Here is a 25,706-nt window from a genome sequence, read left to right as displayed (position 1 = left end):
CAGGAGCCCACACAGCTGGTGAAGCAGCACAGCAACAGGGTCAGCAAACCAAACTCCTCGGTGTGATTAGCTGGGCCACACAGGGAGGGGGAATCAGAAACGCAGCCTGTGTACCCTGGCAGAGCTGGGCACCCCCTTGCTTTGCTCCCCCTCACGAGGAGCAGGATTTGTACCGTTCCTTGGCAGCTCTGCCCTCCGGGCTTCCTGCGTCTGTCATACGCACAGAGGTTTCACAAATGTGCTGGGGCTGCCCCAGCACCCCCGCAGCCACTGCTGCGCAGCGCTGCGTGTCAGTGGGTTATGTGCAGCTCCACTGAGGAGCACGAGGTCAAGAGGAGTCAGTCAAAAGCACAAACACGCTCACTTCAAGCCTCCACCTGTCTATCACATTTCTGACTTGTGCCGTTTCAGGAGCTTGCAGATTTTCCAATGGCTGGTTTTCATTCTCTTCATATCTATGATCAGGGACTTCAGTTTTCACAAAGCACCACATGCTTCCGTCTGCATTCCAAGGGCCCTCACCCCTCCTGATCTCAAATGCTGGGAGGAGGTTGGGATTGCTTTGTTTACTGTGCCAAAGAGTACATGCTGTAACAAGTGAATGTGGGCATAAGTGGTGTGCCACAAACTTCACTCCGTGCCACTTAGGGAAGGACTGGAAGAACTGAATGTCTGCCAGCCAGTATAAAGGTAAGGTAGCCTGGGAACAGACAGTTCTGATAGCTCTCTCCTGCAAAGCCTTGTAAGCAGCAGACCTCAGCAGAACCAGGTAAAAAACCTCTGTATGAATTTACTTATTTTGGTTTAAGCCTGCTACTCTTTGAGCTGGGTCATTCCTAAGTGAAGGGTGGGATTCAGGTATACATCACCTGACCTTCACCTACTGTCCTAGATGGACATGGAACTCCTGTGCACCCTGTGTCATACCTACCAACTCTGTGGAGATACCTAGGACAGAACACAATACTTATAATATATTGTATATAGACAAGTAGATCATCACCAAGTGTTTTTAAAACTGATTGCTCTGGGGTTTTGTAGTTTTAGTCTCCATAAATTCGTGTTTATAAAAGAAATGTGGGAACATTCACAAAGATGGCTTATTTCACTGTTTCATTCTGCTAATAAATGCAGAATGGTAGCAACCACAATGAACCAAGATTCTTCCACCTAGCCTGTAAATGTTACCATAGCCCTAAAATCTTCTGCTTAGGTGCTTCCTAGCACTCTAGACTGTTACATTCCTTCAACACAGCCAGTTTTCCTAGCAATGTCTCATCAGCACTTGACCCGCTTGCCATCTGGCTAACTCAAGATCTATTTCACATCTATGATTTTGGTGCCATTCTCTGGAATTCTCAGCTATGTGACCAACAGAGAGTGATTTGTTAGGTGTCCTTAGAATATATCTTCCGAATATCTGAGGGAGAACCAGATGATGCTGATAAACCCCAACTCTATCTCATTTTATTCAACAGCCTAGAACTGTAGTTTCAGGATTGGAAACCAATAAAGGGTCTAATAAAGTTGGGAAGGTATTTGGAATAATATGATTAATAAGTAGGAATGACTTGAGTTTTGTTATACCTTTGATTTCCTGGAGACAGACAGACTGTTATATAGTAGAATTTTTACTGAATGTTGCTTTCCTGCACTGCAGCCTGACCCCCTGAAGCCTGGTTGAGTGGGATAAGTGTTTTCTGGGACATGTACATTTGTTCAGCTGACAGCATGGGTCCAAGGCATCCACACAGAGACATGTCTGGAGACTGGCATGTCAGCAACATCTCTGGGGCAGGGACCAATAGCCCCAGGCTGGATTGAACTGGGGCTCCTGGGACCTGGGCTGGAGGGAAGGACAGAAAAGTCATCAATGCCCTCAGGGTCACAGCAGGGAACCGTTTGATCCTCTTTTGTCAGTCAGCAAGAGCACATTGAAGATGTGACCTGCAGGCATGAGAGGAACTACATCCAGGAGAAACTTTGGACACTTCCACATAGGTACCTCTCCTAACACCTAGGTGCAGCAGGAAGAAGTCTCAAGTTCCCTAAACCATCAGCAGGTTCCCTGAGAAAGGTAGGGGAAAAGAGTTTTCTGAAGCCTACAGGTGAAATATTTAAAACCAGATCCCTCCCTGTCAGGTGAGAGCTCTGTAGGCTATGGGCAAAGACAAGGCCTGTCAGAGCTGCCCTGCCTTCTGTCCTTAACATACTTTGTGACCATATGAAGTCTGGCTTTTTCTCACCTTCAAAAAGCTTCTTAATTCATCATTTTCGTGGGATCTGATCTGGAAATATCCATTACTAACTACTCCTAATATAATTTTTTTCCTGACTGCCATTTTATATTTTTAAAGCATTGTCTGTTTCATTTAACCTTAGAAATGAATAGAGACAGGTCAGTAATTCAGAGAACTAGAAATACGAGGAAAACTAAGGCAGACACAAGTGAACCTCTTTTACAAGTTAGGAGTAACAAAGTAATATCTCTACCATACAGATTCTCTGATGGCAAATTTGAAAACCTCTCCAAATCACCTAACATCTTAAGAGCACAGTCCCCTCATTTTGAGCACAAAGTTTCTAATATCCTAATGAGCCAGAAAAAAAAAAAAAAAAAAGCTTTACACACAGAATAGAAAATTACTTAAAATATGCATTTCTTCCTTTGGAAAAAAAATAGCTGAACTCTGTGAGTAGTATCTACTAAAATCTGTTTTTTGAGGATACTGAGCACCATTTCATTAATATATTGCACAATCTGTCAAATTTATTTGCATGTACACAGACAGACCTGTTATAAACATTACAGCATTGGTTGCTGCTCTTCACAGTGTTAGTGTTGACAACAAGACTGTGTGTTTGATTTTCAGTGTGTACATTAATTCCTACCAGTCTGGCACTGTAAAAAGTAAAATAACTCTTAACAGGCAGAACCTGGGGCTACAATATCAAAATTAACTGAGAATTGACACATACTCAAGACATCTTCCTACTCGTTTTATGGCAATAGTAATGGTAGTGAGATTCCAAAAATCACCTTCTCTTAGACAGACCCACGTAGTGAAAAAAAGTGATGCTGGCAGGTGGACAAACTCCATCAGTACAAAATGGTAGAGCTTGTTAATCTTTGTTAGCTCATTGTGTTTGCACATGGTAATGGCAATAAAGAAAGACTTGTCACTTGGAATTATTTCTATCAAGGTACTATAATAAGCTTTTAGGCAGAGGAGCAGTATACTAAATAGAATAATTTTTTGACTGTTATTCCACCATCCATTTTTTATGTAAGAGAACATCCTACAGCTTAGACAGGGCTTGCTGTATCCCTGTTTATCTCCACATTGAGACGTCATACATTCTGATAAATTTATTTTTACCATTAGTTCACCTACTAAGCAGCATAAAACAGCCTGTAAGACAAATCAACACAGGAAGAGTTTAGAAGTGAGCATGCAAAAGGTTTATTTTTATTGAAGTTTCACCTGTCAAAACATACATCTTCCTTTTCCTTCTCCTAAAGAGCAGCAAAAAGCCAAAACTGAAACAGGTAGGACAGAAATGAGGGCAATGGCTTAGGAAGCTTGTTATCTTTTCCCTGGACTAATGTCCTGCAGGAAAGGGCTCCAGCCACAGCAGGAGCCCAGCTCAGGGCACCCAGAGGTGCACAGGAGCAGCCCAGAGGAGGAGATAATCCTGCTCCTCCTGAAGGGAGGTCTCGGTGCCCTGGGCCACATTTGACCTTCAGAGCCAGGGCAATGCCAGGGCTTCTGAAACAAACCTGCAGGCAAAAGGCAAGTCTTGTAGGAAAAAAATCAAAGAAACGACAGCTTGGAACAAATGTCAGAGATCTTTATTTTCAATTGCATTTTCCAGCACTTATGTCCTCTTATTTCCAAGGGATACAGATAATGCAGTCCAGATGCTCTCTCTGGCTATCGCTTTAAAACCCCTTTTTTTTTTTTTTTTTTTTTTTTTTTTTTTCAGTCAGGAAATGACAAAATCCTTTTATAGCTGATTAGTTTTAACAAATAATTTTGCCTTCAGATTTTTAACTTCTAACTAAATATAAAGTGAAAATGAAAAGTAATTGCAAACATTTCTTCCAAGAACATTTTGATATTGTTGCAACTTCCTCTCCCCTTTTCAGTGAGGTTTTTTGTTAGAGAAAAAAGAAACTATTTCATTTATATCAGAAATAAATTTAATGAAAAAGCTCCCCATTTGAATGTGAAACAGCTTTCCTAGCAGCTTTACCTCCTGTGCTTTAAATACTAAAGTCAAAAGACTCTTTGAAACATTTGCTTCTGCACCCCTGCAGAAAGTGTTTAACATTTTAAAGCCTGAGATATTTAGAATGTAAATAAACAGGTGATAGGGATATATTTTTTCTAACATTACACTGCAGGCTCTATGTTCTGTGTTCAAGAATGTATTTTACCAACCAGCTCCAACTGATTCAAATAGAATTCATGCTTTGAAAAGCTTTAAATACTTAACTGGCTCTGTGGACCTAAATCTTACTCCTTCTGGTCTAATGTACAGTGATAATGGTAATTCAGGGATTACAGCACTGAAAATAGGAACAAGAAATACCACTCAAATTTGAGTAAAAACTGAGGCTAGACTGACTGAACTGAGGTTCAGTAACAGCCACCTGCACCTTTCAGCAATCCTTTCCCAAAGCAAACTAAGTCCAAACTCCCAGGGAAAAAAGTGGACAGTTTTCTTCCAGTCTGCCACAGTCTATGCTTCTTGAAAATGTTTTTTAAAATTAAAAATATAAGTGGCACAAAAATGCCACATATATCCTATTCTGATGGTCTTACCAATATTAAGAATAGAGAAATTACTGAAAATTGCATTCAAAAACCTCATCTAGGAAATTTGTCTGGTTCAGGAGACTTTGATGAGTTTCAGTTACAGCTGGACAGCTTTTTGCAAGCTGAATAAAACTTCTGAATACTCAGGTCTCTTAATTTCCTCTTATTGATGAAAACTTTGGTTTCAATGTTTATACTTCTGCATATAAAATCAGACTTTTATACTTTAACTAGCAGTTTAGGCAAAACAGAAAGTTTAGCATGTAGAAAGGTCAGAAAACAAGACACTGAATTTACTGGCTTTGGGCAGAATTGAAGGTTCTTCCCTTTGGGGCTTGAATGTTGTCAGTTTTCCACACTGCAAGGAGCAAATACCTTAAAAAACTTCTCAAAGGGTCACAAGCCAGCTGTTCCTTCCTACATATAAACTGCAAAACTCACCAGCATATCGCTTTCCTCCTCTATTATTACACTTTATATTACTTCTACAAAACTATTCTTCCCTCTCAATCTTCTGCTTCCTTTCTGCAAGAATTCTCTATATCCCCTATCAACAGCCAAGTTCAGTGACAGACGTTCACCCATCGGCAAACAAAGCTGCTCTGAAATTCTTCTTGGCTGAAATATATCCCTGTGAGGTGAGAGAGATAATAAGGTTTTCGTTCCTGTAGTGAACCCTTTGTGTGGGGCTGCTGCACACTGTTCTACAGAATTAAACTAGTCAAGAATAGCAAAGACAGCCACAATAGCTAATGGGCTTATAAGGTGATTTGCATAATGAAAAATCTGTATTAATACTAAGTAATTAACTTGGAAAAATGACTTTTGAAAGAAAATATGTTCTTCCCTTTGAAATATAGTAAAATATGTAGAAAGTTCATATGACTGAATTATTACCAAAAAGACTGAGTATCAGACTAGGCGTGGGGAAAAAACTACTGTGTTAGAAAATATGGTGATCTAAAAGAAAAATGTAGGTCAAATCGGAAATTTTTACATAGGATCCAATAGGATTGTGAATTCTTTTCCAGAAATGTTTAAACTGTTGTTTTCCACACAGACACATCAGAGACTTTGTTATCAGCTCTGCAGGGAATTCAGTTTATCCAAGCTCCCAGGCTGGTACAGCCAGATCCCAAAGATGGGGATAGCAGAGAATGAGCACTGGGGAGAGGCCAACTGGATGAATCCCTCGCACCAGGACACATGCCAGACACTGGGTACCAGTATTCAGGGGATTTTATACACCAGTGCCCCAACCCTCCCCTCCATAAATGTCAGTCATACACTGGATTATTAACCCATTCCTCTGGATTAATAGTTGCTATGATTCTTGCAATTGTCTGCAAGGAACCAGAAAGGAGAAGTTCAAGCAAGTTTGGGATGATTCCCTTCAAAATATCTTATTTTTTGGACTCTGGAAGAGCAGGAAAACAGAGACTTTTGTCTGCAGCCATTTTGTCTGTGAACATGAGAAGAGCTGTGGGTTTACCCCCTCCACCTGCCAGTTCCTCTGGAGGGGTGTAAAGGAGTGAAATTACAGGGTGGGCCACACTGTAATTACACTCTGATTACCTGACCTAAGCACCTGGGCCTTTAAACCCTGGCCCCCAAAAGAGAGTCTGAGGGGTTCTTTGACTTCTGCCTACATTAGTTGTCTCCGAAATTGGGATTTTTGAGTCCTGGGTAGCCTCATCATTGAGGTAAGGGAACTTCACAAAGAAATCTGTCTGCCCACCTGGGGCCAGCTGGCTGGCACAGGCTCTGAAAGATGCTTGTGTGTTTGTGGCTTTAGGCATTTTTCTTCCTGACACATCTCATCTTTTGCTGCCCTAAACTCACTTTTTTTTGCACACTTTAGGTCATTCACAGAAGGCCAACTCCACTTTGAAGATGGAAATGTTGTAAATACCAAACAACCTTGTAGTTATTTACATGCAAATTTACACCATATCAGTCATTTACATTATAGCAATCTAAACGATAAGGTCAGAATTAAGCAAAAGGTCAAGAGTCAACATTTTCTGCCTGAAACTAATGTTCCATTGAAAAATATTCAACTAAGCTGAGTTGAAGTAGCAAAATTGATATTTATCATACTTTCCTCAGATATCAGGCATGTAGCCTCCAAAACTACAATGAAATTGCTACACACTGCCTTCCTGTGGCTCCTGGAAATATTTTCAGTCCAAGTTTCTACATAAAAAGAGCAGTAGTTCCTGTGTTCCATTTACAAAATACTCCTCTCCCCCAGCTCTTCAGAATATTCCACTAATTTCTTCACATTCTAAATTTTTGGCTATCTCTAGAGGCTAGTACTACTCTAGCACAATAAACAAAGACAAAAGTGCTTTGATTTTGATGGCACAGGGTCAGATCCTAAGGCAAGGCATTTTACAAGCAATTTTTAAAAACTGGTGATGAATGCAACAAATAAATATATTTACTTGTGCCCCTCCCCTTCCTGACAATATACACTTATTCTCTTTTCTTTGTTCCTTTGTATTAGTGGCCTGTAATATTTTAGAATCTGATCACCTTTTTTATCCTCCTGTCCTATTTCTGAATTGCTCCTTAGTGCTCTTATGCAAGACCAAGTTCTTCTTCCTCCCAGTTACCAAACAAAACTGTGTTATAAGAAGGTCCTGATTATCTTCAACCTGTATTTCCATTCTGCAGTATTTTAGTTTTACTTTGCATGAACAAATTCAGATTTATTCACAAGTAAAAGCAAGAAAATATCTGTGTTTGCTTAATTTTTCCCTCAGAGACAAGAAGAGCCAGTGAATAAATAAATTGTATTCACTGAGAATCAGAGTACATTTTCTGAATTAGTGGCAGTTCTCAGGGAATTAGTTGTAGTAAATTGTTCAAGTTTCACAGGGCACTGGGTATGGGGAAAACAGTGGTAACAACCAGAGAAGGGAAGATTTGTCTCCCTCAAGGAAAGGGAGATAGAGATAAATAACAAAAAACATTTGCTCACTGAAAGAGGTGTACCTAGGAAAAGAAATGCTAGAAGAGCATAACAAATATCAGTGGCTAAAAAACAAGTAGCTTCATCTAACTGCAAAAAAAACCCCAAACAATTGAATTTGGTGTAGTAGTGGGACATCCCTGCACTCGCAATATTGCACACTGATCTGAATAGAACCCTCCCTCAAAAACATGTTAAACATTATAAGCAATTTAGGGAAAAAGAATATGAACAGGAATGAAAGAGCCCTCTACATGATTATATATATAGATATATATGTATGTATATATATAAAATGACTGATTATACAATGATTCCTGGTAAAAGGACAAAATCATAGGCTATAATAAAAATTTCTGTAGGTACCAGAAAAGGGAGGATCTATCTTGTATGATGTCAAAGGTTATGAATGGTATGGTGACTATTAGAGTAAAATAAAAGTTGTACGATTATTTTACTCTGTGGGAAGTATTTGAAAAGAATATGTGAATTTTGGGGATATATATAAATTTTCAAAGAAGTGACCAAGTGGCCTATTAAAATTTATCTCACTTGGAAGATTCTGACAAATATATCCAGGAATGAGATGTCATTAACTTCAATATCATCAATACTTTGCAATAAAAGAAGTTAATCTGACACCTTGCTCCTGTACACAAAAAAAATAAATAATTAATATGCACATTTTCATTGCCTGAATTATTTTGGATGATTACAATTGCTTATATAATGGGCATCTTTGGAGCTAACTTGGTACAGGCAATGCTGTACTTTGATTTAACTGTCTCACACAGTATGCTCTTTGGAAAAGTTATCAATATACGTGTTTTCATTTCACTTTTTGTCCTTTTTTTCCTTTTAAGTAGGTGATTATTAGAATTTATATAAGTTTATTGACTAATAGGCTAAACATCTAGTATTCAGTTATGCAGTACCTTGGAGAAGAAATAGATGAGCCACTACACCAGAGTTGCTGCCCCAGTGGGTCCTCAGCACATCTTCAGACCGTGCACTGACTCTCAAATTGAGCAATTTTGTGTGATGGTATTCATTGTCCTTTATCACATCCTGAGTAGTGCAATACAGTGCAGAAAGCACTTCCATCTCCTAGGGAGAGAAATTACTTTTCATTCTCTGTGTGAATAACTGACTATTTAGGTCTTGAATTCATCTACCTTACCTTTCGTTTGCTAATTAGAACCCTGCTCTAATAGGTACCATTTGCAGGCAACTTAGAGAGACAGGCACTGTCCCTGCAGGGTGATTTGATTGCTCCCCCCTCACACACTGTTGAGGATTTGAGAAGGACTTGGGAGGTTCCTGCAGAGATAGTCTTTGACAACTGCATTCCTAAAACAAGCATCTCAGCTAAATGCCTGAAATTACCTGGAAAGAGCTCTGTGGCATCCAGTTGATACAACTTCAACAATTTATGTCTGTGGGCCCAGTTATGTGCCCATGATTTACTCACTCATTATTAGAAGGAGAACGTATCTCCTGGCAAGGCTAAATCTACTAGATAGGTGCTGTACAGGGATGGGATGGGTCATGCTTTAGGGGTTTCTGTCTTTTTCTGTCAGTGATAGAGTGTCTGGAATAACCAGCTCAGAGCAGGGACATAACTTTTAGATGTATGAGAGAAATCCAATACTAAACCATAAAGGAAAGTATCAATTTGGCAGCTTAACAGTCATCTTTTTGCCCAGAAGGATAAAATAGGCAGCAGGATGAAAACTTCACTGTAATGTTATGTGAGTGTCATTTGAAGTTATTAGGCTCCAATTTGCCTGAAGAGTGGGAAAATAGCTCAGTCTTCATTGCCATTAACTCAATTACTTCCAGCTGTACCACAGATTTTATGCCAGAGCACTGAACATTCACTATACAAATTTTATGTGATGAAACAGGTAGATTAGATACTAACTGAATAGATTGGAACTGAAATTTCAATTTAATTGTGATGCCATGATAAAGGAAAAAAATATATTTAACTGTAGATACTTTGAGCCCATTAAGAGAAGAGACGGAGAAAGGGCCAGTATTGTTTAACTATGGGATAAAGAGGACAGGTTAAGGAAGATTTTAATGTCCTCAAGTCTTGATCATCTGAAAGAGTCTGCAGATGATCTGATTATCCCTTGCTTTCTTAGTCCTTGTCTAAACCCTAGTGGACAGGGAGAATGTAAATGTTGCTTCATCCCTTTTAATATTTTTTCCATTGCATAACAATAAAAATGATTACCATATTTTCCTAATAATCTCCTTTTAAGTATCCTTCCCTTCCCTTCCCTTCCCTTCCCTTCCCTTCCCTTCCCTTCCCTTCCCTTCCCTTCCCTTCCCTTCCCTTCCCTTCCCTTCCCTTCCCTTCCCTTCCCTTCCCTTCCCTTCCCTTCCCTTCCCTTCCCTTCCCTTCCCTTCCCTTCCCTTCCCTTCCCTTCCCTTCCCTTCCCTTCCCTTCCCCCCATATCATGCTGTTTCTCCTAGATTTCCATTGATTTCCATCTCATGCTGTGTCTTTGTTGTGCTACTTAGCTGATTACTTCAGCCTCAGGATAGATTTTTGCATATGTCTCTAGTCAGTAGAATCCAACTTTTTTCCTGGTCATTCCTTAAAAGTGAGAAATAATTTTTTTTGCATCCTAGGCCAGAGCCCTGGTAGAGCTGTAGGCCATAAAAGATGGTCTACTAAATAGGGTTGCAAAACAGTTGTGTATCCTGTGGTAATCGGAAGTGATTTACTTATTTGAAAGTTAATTATTACTTCCATAAGCTTTTCTTTAAAAATTAGTATGCAAAAATCCCTCTTTATGAAATAGAAAACTCTAACTATTGTCTAACCCATTGTTAAATTATTTTATCTGAGACCATATGGATTCAGAATTAATATAGCAGAGAAAAAGGTGCTTCTTAACATTTTTTTTGCTGATGATATTTAGAACAGGGTTCCTATATTTGCATATTTCACCAGTTGCAAGATCTTTCCCTTTTCCTCAGTCAAGTGATAATTTCCTTTATGTTCAGAGAAACACCTGTCCTAGATGGTTTGCTCAACACAGAAGCAAGAAATAGCAAAAACCCACTACCTGAAACAATCCTACATAAAGCTTTTGAATTTTTTAATCTCTATCTCACACTCATGTTCTGTTTGTTTCATAATGATCTGATTATAGGTGTTTTTGTTACCAAGTTCAAATATCTGTATGGTTTGAAAAGTGATATTGGAAATAAGTAATTCACTGTTTTATAGAGGCATTCCAGAAGACGATATATCATCTTTATATAGACAGTTTGCAAGTAAATTCAAGCTTAGAAGAAACTCTAATGGTTCTCAAATGACTAGTTGAAGAGTATAAAAAATACCCTCCAGAAATTCTGCTTCTATATTGCAAAGAATTAAGCTATTTGAAATCAAATTTAGTCTAGACATGAAATTCTTGTAGAAATTGCCATTTCCTAAAGCTATTCCTTTAGGTTCTACAAATATTGCATACTTCTGTCTTGAAGTGTAGTGCAATTTCTATAGCATACAACAACATTTTAAGACAATGCAAGATATATAACCCATGAACGCTGTCACTGCTGCATAGAATCACCATTTCACTTACCATGGTTCTTCCTGAATATATTTTGGCACTAGCCTTTATGACTCCAGCTAGTTCTTTTCATGTCTTTAACATGTAGATTGCTAGCCTGGGAAAACACTTACCTTTTCTACACTGCTTTGCAATCCAAATGAACTGCTACTTTTGTACCTTTCAGAAGTCATTTAAATTAGTTCCCCAAGCAGGAGAAGCAGTTCCAAGGCAGTTTATAATGCAGATTTTCTTTAAGCCTGCATTCCAGCTGTGTTAGATGTGGAAACTTACTGGTTTGGGAGCTAGCAGGTAAGCAACCTCCTACCCCAGTCCCTCTGAAAAGTCTTTTTTTTTTTTTTTTTTTTTTAAAATTCAAATTCAGGTAGTCATCATTTTCACACAGAACATTTATGGCCTACTTTAATGGGCACTTTTCTCAGCAGGATTAGTAAATTGGACACTTATTTTTTAAAGGTAACAGACAATAGGGTCTGTTGCTTCAAGCATTCATTTAAACTGAGATTCTTATTTATTTAAATAATGCATAAAGTGCATAAAAGCTTTGTCAGACTGGACTTAAAATGACTTGTATTATTGTTCTCAATATGGAAATCACAAGCAAATCTGGATCTGATTTCTCACTCTAGAAGAAAGAAGTAAGAAGAATCTTCTAATAGTTTTTGCATGAGGGACAAACCACTTCTAGATAGATCTAATTAGAAATGGATACTGGTCTATTCCTGATTTCTTCAGAAGTGATATGTAAGCCAGTAATAGGAAAAGAAAATAAACAAAAAAGGCTTTTGGAACCCTTGGATTTTTTTTGCAATACAGGGTAAATATTGGTCATAACCTTTTAGTATCTACACTCCAAAATTTTCTTCCTGTGTACTAATAGTTATAGCAAAGCCATAACGAGTTTTAACTCTCCTTGGCTTTACAAGCAGGCTAGGAGGGAAGACAGACTCACCAGACAAGTTTTGAATGCTCATGAAATAGAACAGATTCTACTCTAAGAAGGTCTTGGAATCAAATCCTTGAAATCAGTCTGAATCAATTTGATACAAGCAAAGGTGATGAGGACAAAACCCCAGTAAATCAACTACACCTGTGGAGAGCAAATATTTTTTTAAGAGAAATCACCAATCTGTTCTAAAAAATTAAAAACACCTATCAGAAACTAGTAGGGAATATAGCAATCCTTAAGAAATGAATCTAGTCCACACTGATGACTCAAATTGTGTTTCTCAAAGCTGGAAATAGAAGAGGCACTGATCTCCCTGCTTCTGTTTGCTGTGCTCCAGTAAAAGACAGCTGAAGGTGCTTTTGGCTGCCCACATCTGTGCTACCTGTCTCGCTGCCCTTGTAGAGATCTTCCAGCTGAAAGATGCCAGGGGACTGTAACTCCTCCAGTCACTCCAGACACAGGTGGCAGAGCTTATTCCCAGGTACTCTCCTTCCTCCTTTCTCCTTCCTTGTTCTCATCTGCCTCCTTTTGCACAACGTGTTGTGCAGGAATAACCAGGAAACAAAGCCTCCTACCCCGTGAGACTTGTGCATACCTTTGCATGGGGCAGAGATATGTTTCTGTGTTTGGGGTAAAGGCCAAGACTCTGAACCAAAGATAGTTTTTGCTATGCTGTCATATTCTCTACCCTGTATTATACCCTATAACGGCTCATAAAAACATCATTATTTTAGAAAAAAAAGTGGGTTGGAGAACATTAGCATGGAATTTGCATGTCTACCACATGAATAACAGCCAGGTGGATTATATTTCCTTAACAGAAAATAAGTGTTCTGACCTGTAAGACACATTCTGGTACAAAAAAGTAAAGTCTATCATCTGAGACCAGGAAGACAGATTTTTCTGAGATCCAATGCTCCTTGTATCCTAAATGACAAGAATTAAGGAGTCCAGGGAATGCTGGTAAGTGCCTCTTGTACTCTCCAATATTTACAGCGGCAAAGTTGGTTAACTTCCTGTTCTCTGCTGTTGTGGTGAGGATGTGTGCTTCTCTCTCTTCTTCTCAAGTGTGCTTTGAACCTGTCCACATGGAAAGAATCCTTTCCCAGATGACCACATCAGTGTACACGAATAGGCCAGTTGGCTTACTCTTGCTAACGGCATGATTCCAAATGTCAACTGTGTTAAGGAATGTGGGTTCATTGGAATAAATCTGCAGACATGCACCAGTTAATTATCTCTATTGTTTGGGTTTTCCCTGATGACACTTCGGGATGAGATAAGATTCAAAAGCATCCTGTGCTATTGCTGTTGGTTTAAACTGGAGTTTATGTTCCCAAACCTTTTTTCACTTTGGCTCTTTGAGGAAGAGAGTCTCTCCCTCTGCTCATTTGTTGAAGCTGCTGTTTTCATTACGTACATGTAATAAACAGGAATATATCTTTCTTGAATTAAACCTATTTCAGATTGATTTTAGCTTTCACATTAGAAGATATAACTTTAAAGTGCATTGGCATAGAATGACATAAAAGACAATGAAACATGAATGGTCATCAGGTAATTAGGAAAATTGTTATTTACTGATTTTTTCAATGCCTATTGTTATGGTGGCTTGGCAAGGGATTAGAAAGATTTAAATATAAATTAGATCTGTCATTCTCAAAATGAAAACAAGCTAGTTATTCAAAATTGTAGGGGATAAAAAAAAAGAAAAGGCAAAAGAGCCTTTTTTGTTGCCTTTAAGAGCTTAGATCTGAGCCCTGGAAAGCACTGAATGCAAGCCACATTGTAGGAGGCCTCCCAGGGGAGTTCTGCTGCTCCTCTTAGTATTTTCTTAGCTTGCACAGAGAAGCACAAGTCAGAGGTAGCCTTGCATATGCAAATATGCCAGAAGAGCAAAAATTTGTAACTGCAGGAATGTGATGCCCTGTCCAAACTAAAGGGTCTGCAGAGACAACAGCAGCAGAACTACTCTGCAAATGAGGTGTGGGACTGAAACCTCCCTGTTTGGTCAAAGGCAGCTTTAGGGCTTAGAAGGTGCAGTGGAGAACTATTCCACACTGAGAGCGTCTCAGGTCCCAAAAATTGGCCAAGCAAACTAAAAATGTCCTATACTGAACAATGCTGCAATTTTACATTCTTTACAGTTTAAAAATCCAGGCTGGTGTCTCTGTATTTCATTGTACCCTGCAGGTAAACTGCTTTATTTGGAAAGAAGGTAAACACTTATTTGGTCCCCATTGCATAATACAGACTTGCCCGCAGAGCCTCAGATGCCCCAGAGGACAGCAGGATCTGTCAGTGGCTTGAACTCCTGTAATACAGAAGAGGACTCTGGTGCATTCAGGACATACGTCCACCTGGAAAGTTTATGCACATGTAGGAAGGAAAATACTCTCTCAGGCTAAACAACAGGATCCCCCCAAACTCCCTGGTTTTCTTGTATGCTTCATGTACATCCTCAGGAGGAGCTCACTGACTTCCATGTCTCTTCCCCAGTGCCCTGGTTTCCATAGCACAGAAACCTGGTGAGGAAGGCCAGAATGAGAGCACGTGTATTCAGATCAGTTCCCCCACACAGATGCTCAGACAATAAGATTTGAGGATGTCTATAGTATGTACTTTTTGGTCAGATCTCTTGCAGACTCCAGTCCTAGAAAAAGATTTACAACCTCACTAGCACCTAAAGTGCTAGTGCTTTTTCAAACAAAAGAGGAAACAAGTGATAGTTGTTTATAATGTCCCATCTGTATAGGCAGTTGAACCTCAGATGTGGGGGACTGGATGGAGTTTAGCCATAGTTCTCCAAAAAAAGAGTTTGAATTATTTAGGCTGGAGCTGGCAAAGAACTATGGAAAATATTTAGAAAATCTTGACTAAAGAGGAATAAGTGGTAAATCAAGACAAAGGCAATTGACAGTCATTCCTAAATGAGGAAAGCAAATCTTAGATGTGCACAGGGCATGCCAAATGCATTTGGTGCTAACCAGAACTATCAGTGCAACTTGAGCTTCCATAATTTACCTGCAAGAGACACAACACTGCCCAGGTCTGATTTCATGGGAAGGCAATGCTCACCAGTGGCAAGAATCCTGGGAGCAAGCTGGGGAAGTCAGCCCCATCTAAAGGGCTGAAGGAAAAGAGTGCCCAGAGTGATGTAAATTGGAGGATGGGTTCTGTCCCATGGCCATGGTGGGTAAGCAGGATACAGGTACATGCCTGGGGTTTGTGGAGGTTAGGATGGTACTTTGGACAAATGAGGGTTGGAGATGGGGATGTGCTGGAATTGAGAAAGAGAAAAGGACCTGAATGAAAGGTGGGCTTAGGAAAAGGGGATTTGGTGTGTGCAGGGTAGGATCTGACATATGTGACTGAGGCTCAGGGGACAGCTGCTGAGAAACAGGTTACAGGTGCCTTAATGACTTGCTCTGCTGAGAGATGAAGTGGCTGGTGCCAAGGAGGTGAGATTCATCTCAGTGGAATCAGACTGGCAGAAGAGCAGGTGATGTGTGGTAAGAAGGGAAGTGAGATCCCATCTCTTCAGATAAGTCCCCTGACTCCCATCACTCCACTCCATGTACCCTCAGCCTTGCAATTCATTCTGCCAAAATCACAATGTTGATTTTTGCTGCTCATTAATAATGGGATTAGTTTCTCCATGTTTTATTCTTGGATCAAGTGAGTTCAACCCTTGCTTACACTGCTTGGAAGCTTTCCACCAGCTTTGCCTTTGCACATTATGCATCCTACTTTTTATTTATAGTGTATTGTAGTATTTGAAGATCTTTACCAGCTTCTCTTAGTTGATAGTTGTGGCTGTTCTATTATTTAATCTTTCCTGCTGCCTCACAGCCAGCAGGAACACTTAACTTGTGTTATATCAAAGTGAAATCAGGAGCCACCCAACAGCCATACTCTTATGATTTGAAGGAGCACAGACATGTTTAGCACAAGGTTATTGGGCTGAATCCAGCTCATTCAGCAGCAACTGGAAATTGTTAATGCCTGCTGACAGGCTGGCAGCTGTGGGGCGTGATACTGGTGGCTCTTCTCCAGCTGCTAATGGACAGATGTCCACCTCATAAAACCCCAAACAAAAGCTAGGACTGTTGCGGGCAGCCTCAGCAGGGACACATCGAGTGGGAAGTGAGGCTGTTCTTACACCGAGCAGTATCCACAAAAAAACCCCCAAGAGCACTGGAGTGAACAATTTGCAGGCTACCCCTCTGTGAGGCTTGTTGTGGGGATAGGAACCTTCTCTACCACCAACTCTAAGTCTTGTTTTGAAAGAAATATATTGAACATATTGATTATATTAAATATTTTGATGATAAAAGCCAAGGGGATTGGAGACATTGGAGACAAACTGGTAGGTTTTAACGAGGTGTGAGAGTGCTTTAACTATTGTGCGCCTCTTTTCATTTTGTTTCCCATATCTCTGCAGGACCATTTTTGTAACTCCTCAGGCTCCTTGGCTTTATTCTATTCTGCACCAAGTACAGTAATGATTCAATGGTTCATTCAAACATTGAGAATTAATTCCCTTTATTATTTAATACTGCACCCAGAAGAGATGCTTATTCTGGGAGGAAATTCCTATTTGACTAGGGAAGTGAATGCTAGACCAGCAGACGAGTGGTAAAGATGCTGGATGGTGATGCTGACTGTAAGAATACTGTGGAATGGATCCTGCATCATAAAGATGCCACATTACAGGAGAGAAAAACACTGCTACTTGTGAAGTAGTACAGCCTTGTAATCCATGGCTTGGGCTGAAACAGCAACTGCTACCATGAGTGTCTCTGCATCAATTTGACCTACATAGTTTAATTACTGTTGATCTTATTTTCCTTGTTTTTCTGGCACATAAATCTGGCTGCCTATTTTCCCTGAAAAAACAGCAGGTGGAAGAATTCAGCACTAAAACATATTTTAGCACTGAATTTGAAAATTCCAAAACTTAATTTTAGTTTATTTTTTTAACTTTAACCAAACAATATTGATTTAAAGTTCTTATGCAAAAAAAGAGCAACGGATATACTAGCATGTTACTGAAGAATGATAATGTGAAAATGTGTAATTTGAAAAGTTCCATTCCATCTTCTTTCTTCATCATAGCAGACTGCTTTAGAATATATTTTCTCATAAATTTAAAATAATTTTATAAACTAATTTTTAAACATTTTTTTAAAGAAAGAATTATTTTAAATTGTTATTCTACAGTCGACCTTTAAAAACTAAGTAGACAGCTGAATATTCTGATTTTTTTTTCTGATTTGGATGATTTATCATTATATACACTTACGTATGACATCTAAAATGACAAAAACTTATAGAAATGACTGCCTTGAAACTGAAATTTATTCCAAAGGCAAAATTGGTTTTTTACCAGGGAAGATAAAAAATAGTTTTTAAATTGCAATATTGAAAGTAAATTGCAATACTGTAAGTATAGCAGAGGGTCCACAGCTCCAAATGACTCTAACGTGTGGCACTGGCTGCCATCCCTGTGGTGAAGGAAGCCCTCAATCAACCCATGGTGCTGTGTGAGCAAAATCAAAACTGGGAGTTTAATGACAGAGAGTGGTTTGTTGTTTAATTATACAGCTCCAAGGGTCCTGCCTGAATTCCTGTGAGAGCAATCAGAGAGTCCAACGTAGCACTCAGCTCAGTGATCTCCAAGCATGGCAATCTTGGTATCTGCTCTCCAGCACAGGATCTCTTCTGTGACCTTGTTTCACACTCTGTATGAATGCATCACCTGGGGGTACTCTAGATTCTGGCAAAGCAGAACACAGTTTTGCTCTCCCCACCCCATTTTTTTTAACCTCCATTAGAAATATCCCTGCTACATTGAAAAGCAAAATTAAGTCAAACTGTATTTCTTTATTTTAGGAAGAAAACAGACTATTTCAAAGAATTTGTTCAGTAAACTAGAGAACATGGTGTAAGACCTCTGACAAGTAATGTGTTGTTGTACTACTCAACTTCAATCAGCTGTGTCAGGAGACACCTTTCATCATCTACCCTATAATTATGCTAAGGCTTTCACCAAAAGACAAATCCCAATTGGCCAGGCCAGAGCCCTGCCTTTCTAGACAAGAATAATAATTTTGTCCACTCACCTGTTAATTCATTTCAGCAAGTCCTGACCTGTGGACTCGTTGAGGTGAGTATTTACTGATTATTTTTATGCTGTTTAAATTTTTACTATTTTAAAATTCAAATCTCACAGAGGGAGGGTAAAATTTAATAGGACTTTCTGGAAAGATTGTCAGGATTTGTGAGGTGGAACAACCACTTACTTGTGTTACACACATTGAACTGTATATATCAGCTGAACTGACACTATCAGCTGGTTTTCTCTCAGTGTATTTTAACTTCCTTTTTTCAATACTAGTGATTCATTGAACTATTACACACACAAAAAATTATTAACTGCACATATATAGCTGTGAGATATATTGAGTAAAATCTATGTCCCCAGACAAACAAAATTGCTAAAACAACCTTATTTATTCTAAATAAGTCATTTTTCAAGCTTTTAAGGCTAAGTCCTTAGACTAGGCAATTTTTCTTAGGAGGTGGGAATAGGCTTCCTTTACAGGTATGAGTATGCTCATAGGGATTTCTGTTTCTTCAGGAATCTAAAGTTTATCGGTATGAACTTACACTTGGGAAAATTCAATATGAAGTTGCTTCTCCCTAGCGAATGCTTCTAATCAGGGTTGAAAGAAAAGTTACCTGCACGTTTTCAGCCTTTGAACTCAGGTAAATGATATGGTGCAGTGTAATAGTTATTTTTTACATTAAGCCACAGGCAGGCATGACAACCCACAAAACAGCTGTGGCAAGAGGTTTGAATCAGAGTTGCATGTAAGCAATGGAGCATGTGCTGGGTAATCTCACACAGGTGAGGGCTGGCAGGGGCATCCACTAAAGCCTCCCAGGATGGAAAATCTGAGAGGGAGTGAGGATGTGGGCAGTGAGAGCCAGGCCTGACTGCCAAACACTGTCCAAGTCCCAGTTCCCAAGTGAGTGCTCCAAACTCACTCTCCCAACATCCTAGATGTTAAGGTCTCTTAAAACCAGTAGACACCACTGTGCTTCTTAGCTTTGCTGTTTAGTCAGTTTATGAAGGTTTGCAGGTTGTCTCAGAGAGAAGATGAGATGGTGGGATCAGGTGTCCCAGTTGTCGGTAGAGAAAGTACCAACTTTGCCACCCTAACCAGTGGCAGGCCCAAACAAAAAGAACTAATTTTCTCAGCTCAGAGCCACAAGCCCCTGCTTTCAGTTGCCGTGCTGTAAATCCTTTTCCTAAGGCTTTCTCCAAGGGTTATGCTAATGTTCTTGCTCAGGCAGGCCCAACTGCACTCCTTTCTTCTTTTCAGTTGAACTGTTAATTCTCTGCATACCCGTTTCCCAGAACAATGCTCGATAAATGCTAATGCCTCCTTAATAAATCACCGGTTTTCTGCATAGCTTTGTACTCACTTTTGTTTTGAGATTTTGACATCTGTTTACCCATCTCTCCCACTTATCTCCAGGGATGGGTGGCAATTAGACAGGCTTCTAGGTATTAGTAGGTTTATCAAAATAACAAAAGGCTATGTGAGGGCTGTGAAGGAACAGCAGGTGAAAAAGAACACAGTACGAAAGAGAAATTACTCTTGAGGCAAGGCTTATTTCTTTACTGCAGTTTCATATTTTTGTGAGATTGTATTTATTTATATGCAATCATGGGAGAAAGGAATATGGAATGAATTGCATCCCAGGAGAGGAAGATTAAAAAAGAGAGCATTCAGGTATTGCAGAAGAGAACTTGAAATGTCATACCGTGAAGACATATGTTAATGTACAAACTGATATGAGGTTACTAATACATATTTATTTCCACAAATAATTTGCTTTGAGGACCCCTTCCCCTGCAACCCCCATCTCCTGTTGCTCTAGCAACACACTCTATAGAGTATGGCTACTGAATATCCAGAAACAATTTCATCCATGCAGGTTTCATTTACCCCAGGGGTGTTTCTGCTCCCTTTATTTGAAAGGGAACAGCATTAACGTCTTTCTTGAAGATTCTATTTTTTCTAAGAAGGACAGCACAATTTTGTGACTCAAACAGTTTCAGATACAGAATTGACTGCTGTGTTAATTTCAATACTGCAGTACTTCGCAGGATTATGCAGAAGTCTGTCCTGGTCTCTTCTCCAGAGCAGTCTCATCTTTGTAAAGGCATAGTTTTGTACAGTGGACATTTTTTTTTTTTTTCATAAATCCTAGATGAGGGTAATAGTTTCTTGAAGGGGAAATACATTTTTAACACAGATGTGAAATGATACCAGTTTTGTATAAAAAAGTACTGCAGTTATTCCTGTGCTGCATGTTGGCTTAGAAGGCAAGAATATATATTTTTATGTTTGGTTCAGACTTCTGATTTTCAAAATAGTACTCATAAGGGAGATTAATATAATTAAATGCTTACTAATAGTGGATTATAATTCTCTGTATTATGGCCCCCTTTTGATACTATCTACACACTTGTAGGTATAACATTGTTTTGTTTGGTAGAGCTCCCTGAGAAGATCTAGTAAAGTGCTGAGGAAGGTTGTTCTTGTACTGCAGCATGCACGGTGATCTACACTACAGCCCTTTGTAAATGTTGCTGTCCAAAAGATTTTAAAATTATGCTGGAATACATGATGCTGAAGAAAATATGACACTAGGCATCTTAAGTATCCCTAGTGGGATCCTTAAATATCCCTAGTGGGTGTTGGACCAGGTGACCTGTAAAGGTCCCTCCATAACTCAAACCATTCTATGACTATGAAAATTTGACCTCCTACTTTGAGAAATAGTCAGAACAAAGAATAGGCTGAATATACAAACCCAAAGAAAATTCCGTTTGGGCCTTTTGTTTGTGATTCATTTTTTTTTTTTTTTAAGGCTTCTAATTAAAATTATTCAAGAGGTTTCAGTGTAATAAAGTAAAAATATGTTTGACTAAAAAAAACCCCAAGTAAAACCACTAGATGCTTTTAAAAACTGAGCTGTGATTTGCCCAGTATTCTAAATTAGGATAGCAGTGGTGTAGTACACTGATCCAAATATGCTTCCAGGTTATTCTTGCCTTTAATTAGCTATATATTAATAATCTATATTTATGGTAAATATCAAAGTACATTTTTAAATTCTATATTGACTGATAATGCATTTTTCTTGCTATAGAGAATGTTTGGGCTTGTTTTGCCACAAAATACAAGAGATTCAGCAGACATTTAACATTTTTCAGGATAGTCTTAGTGAGATAAATTACTTTATAGCCACATATGATTAACTCTTTATTTTGTCCCTGATTCCTCTGCAATGAAAACTGTCATTATAAAATCCAAGTTCTACCACATCTATTTATACAGAATGCAGCAAAGGAAATTTTTCTAAGTACTCTTGGAAATGTGTTCAGGTAGTTTATTTGACTAACTTGCTAAAAACCAAATTGGAACATCAATTAAGAGGAAAGAGAATAAAAAAGAGAATAAAAGGTTTTACTAAATACATGAAAGTAATCCTGGAACACTGCAGCAGTCATCAAAAGAGTATGAAAATAATTGGGTAAATTTAGTAAAAAATTTTAACTAATTTAAATAAAATGAGTTAAAACCATATCTTTAACTCATTTAAATAATTAAAAAGTTGTTTGAATACTTTTGCATAGGTATTTTTAAAGAGGGTTGTCTACAATGTGGATACTCAGTTCCTGATCTTTACATCATGAGCATGTTTTAATTTTTTTTCCACAGGCAACAGTCAGGAATGCTTGCAGAAATTTTCAAGAGGTTTTTTCAGCTCCTCCTGTACTCATTGGCCTGTACTCAGGAATGGGAGTAACCAATGATGAAAGAGATGATTTGGCAGTTCTGATGATAAGGACAGCCACAGCATTGGGGTGTAGTTTGACAAGCATCTCTTAAATCAGACATGCTGACTAAACTAGCCCGTTTTGCTGGTTCATGTACCTAATTATAAAAACCCCTTCCTCTCCTCTATATCAGCTGAAGTATTTTCAACCTCAACAATTCATTATGTGACCTCATTAACAGTTGCTTTAGCCCAGCTGAGAAGAATCTGCTGAAATTAGAGCGGAGTTTTAAAACCACTGTCAAGATCAGTGCTTACCAAATTCTGACTTTGCAGAGATGTGAAGCTTAATGCACTTGTAACAATGAGGCCATCCTCTATGCAAATATCACCCTTCACAGGTTAAACCTGCCATCAGCTGTGTAGCACAGATGGTGCATACTTCCAGAGGTGGACCTTCTTTCTGTGCAGCTTTCTATTCCTCAGAAATGTTCATGTTATCATCACAATATTCGTGTGTGTTTGTATTAACTGAATGTCATTGCCTCTTTAATAAATGCCAAAATTACACAAACGGGGAATGCAATACAACTACAACATTATTCTTCCCTTTCTTCCGTGGATGTTTCATGACTCTGATCCTTGTTTGTAATGAACAAATAGCCTCTAGCCAGAACATGCATCTATAAAAAGAGCAGGAGGGTTTAATTTGAGGTTGTAAGAGTGATACTGTTCCCTTCATCCAGAAGAAAGACCCCTCCAGAATAGAATGGAAGGGAACAGGGCCATTTCCCACAGGAGCACCACTGGGGCATCCAAGGACAGCAGAACAGATGCCAGACACATTGATTGTTTTCCACTGATCTATAAAGAATATGTGTGACCTCGGTCAGCCCTTTCCCAGCAGTGTGGGCTGATTAGAGCCTATTTAGAGAAACTGTGTATGGTTGTATCAGTATTGTTGGTAACTTTAAAAAGTGCTTTGGATTCTCCTTCAGGTTTCTTCCAAGTTGAAATATGTTGACATTTAATATATACTTAGTCAGCTCCTCAGAAGTATGTTCTATCTCTCCTTAGGACTTAATCAGTGCTGACATCTTCAAAGAAACTAGAATTGAGTCCTTAGACATCTGTACAACTTTACATTTTGTAACCTTCACATAAAGGACAATACAAAACAACTTTTCCTGAGAACTTAAGTTATGCTGTCTAATACCTTATTTTGTCTGTAACATCAAGAGTTATTTCTACACTGAAGTAGCTAGTGTTTATATGAAAACAAAAGAATAAGGAATAAATCCTTAAATATTCTGGTTCTATCTGCATGCTTGGCCGTATACCTTACATCACAGCCTCAGGCATTTAAAGACTTAAATGCAAAGATTTAAAGAGCTAGATTCTTCTGTCCCATAAAAACCCTGCAGTTCTACATGCTGACTTCTATATCTATATTTTCTTTGGCATAGGGAAAAGACCAGCCAATTTTCACACCAGTATTTTTTTTGTTATTATGCCATTAATTAATAGGCAATTGGTGAAAAAAACAGTTAATAAACACATGAGAGGTATGCAATCTGTAATCTAAAATGATAACTACACTAATGATAGTGGCACTGCAAGTGTAATTACATGCTGTTGTTCAAGAAGATAGCACAGTTCAGTGACACCTTCTGCCTCAGAAGTCACAAAGAGCACGCCTGCCTTTGTGTGTTCAAACTAAAACAGTGAAAGTGCAAGATTTTACAGACTTTTGATTGAAATTCAGTAAGTGTAACTAACACTATTAACATAAGAATATCAGATACTCTTTTTGTTTATTGGCTTAAGTTTAATATTAGCAGATCTGATTTTAATGTTTAGTGGCAAGTTTTGAACATAAGCCAAACAGTATGAACAGTGATTTTGATGCAATACACCATCCACTTGTGGGGCAACAAACATGGATTTGTGTGAAGTTCAAGGGTATCTATAACACTTCTTTCCCTTTTTGTTCTCAGACTGTCTTTGGTCTAGTGGAACCTTTTCAGAGTCCACCTTTTCAGGGACATGTGGCATGGCCCGAATCTATGACTGTGTAGTTACCAAAACACAAGAGCACACTTGCACTTTCAACCATGTGGATTTCTGCAGTGCAGTCTATGCTGTGAAAAATGATGCAATAATTAAGCCAAGAAAATTAATATGATTTCCTGTAATGCTTAACCTTTAGAAATGCCAGATTTGGGAAAATCTGAAGTCAAAGCTTTTTCCCTAGACAAAAGGCTCCATCAATATGTACTTCCAGTCAGGGATCCCATGAACAATTACTGTTAATATATTGTCAAGTAATTGACTTTTTGAGAAGAAGAAGGGCAGCTTTCTGACTCAACTCATTTAGACCACCATCAAGGAGACTGAAGAGAGTAACATTTATCAGAGCTGTCATTGTTAGGCTGGGATGAAGGCAATCCTTTTAACTATCACATAAAATAATCTGTTAACTCATACCCAGTAGAGTACATCACAGTAAGATTTGCAGGAAAACCATTTCCCAACAAACTGTTAGATTTAACTTTGCATGATTAGCCGACAATAAACAAATTCTAGCAAAACCAGTATATGTAACATTCCAAACAATGTTTTCCTCTTTTCCTTTACATCGTCAGCCTCTTACTGAAATCCACTCATTAAAAAAACCTTACAGGAACAAATAATAAAATTTATGTTCTGCAGTTTTCTGACTTCAACGGGAGCAAGAAATGTCTTGTAAACAAAGGAGGAACAGTAAATCCAAACTATTCCTACAGCTTCTTTGTGAGGCTTTCCCACTTTCTTATGATCAAACCAATAACATAAAAGATCACTGTCCTGGCAGATGCTGGTGTGTATCAGCTGGTTATGTGTGAAAATTTATTTAATTTGAATAAGATGTATTTGCATAAATGGAAAAAGGTTTCTGTAGCATTTCAGTACAGAATTCTTTAAGTTTGTTCTAGAAGTCTCCCTCTGTATTCTCTCAGGAAGAGTCACTTAGGATAATGCAGGAGCCAGGAAGAGAGATGCTCTGGTGTACCTCATAGTTACAAACAGGAAATGTGAAGGCTGGGTCTTGGCTGTAGTGATTATGAGATGGTGGAGTTCAGGATCTTGAAAAGAGGCAACAAAGGAAATGGTAAGATCATAACCACTGCCTTCAGGAAAGCACATTTTGGCATCTAGATCTCTCGAGGCATCTGCTTGGAGAAATTCCTTGGGAGATGGCCCTGGAGAGAAGGGTCCAGGAGCTGGCTGATCTTAAAGAATCACCTTTTCCAAGCTCGAAAATCTCCACATTCAGGAAATCAAGAAATGGCAGAATGAGCTCCTGGCAAAGCTCAGTCATAAAAAGAAAGCACACATGAGGTACTAGCAGGGACAAGTGAACAAGAAGCACTATTTGAGCTGTTGGGATGTGGTTAAGAAATCCAGAGCCCACCTGGAGGTGGATCTGGCAAGATGCGTGAAGGCCAACGTGAAGGGCTTCT

General features: G+C 38.8%; 1 protein-coding gene across 16 annotated transcripts in view; it reads left to right on the top strand.

The window, feature by feature from the left end:
• Positions 1-348: 348 nt before the first annotated feature.
• The window catches only part of SPAM1 (sperm adhesion molecule 1), a 40,260-nt gene continuing 14,902 nt past the window's right edge, over positions 349-25,706 (top strand). Inside the window, exons 1-5 of one of the 16 annotated variants that reach the window (XM_085569735.1) lie at positions 349-690; positions 1,925-12,823; positions 13,164-18,511; positions 18,986-19,113; positions 22,146-25,354. The gene's annotated coding sequence lies outside the window, so the exon portion shown is untranslated. Of the gene's footprint in view, positions 12,824-13,163; positions 18,512-18,985; positions 19,114-22,145; positions 25,355-25,706 lie in introns of all 16 variants that reach the window. The other 15 variants (XM_085569732.1, XM_085569733.1, XM_085569725.1 and 12 more) reach the window with 15 other exon arrangements.

Source organism: Lonchura striata, chromosome 1A, assembly GCF_050655825.1.
Source record: "Lonchura striata isolate lonStrDom1 chromosome 1A, ASM5065582v1, whole genome shotgun sequence".
In the NCBI taxonomy this organism is placed as follows: domain Eukaryota; kingdom Metazoa; phylum Chordata; class Aves; order Passeriformes; family Estrildidae; genus Lonchura; species Lonchura striata.
Note: the sequence above shows the minus strand (reverse complement) of the source record. Positions and strands in the feature narration are given on the sequence as shown.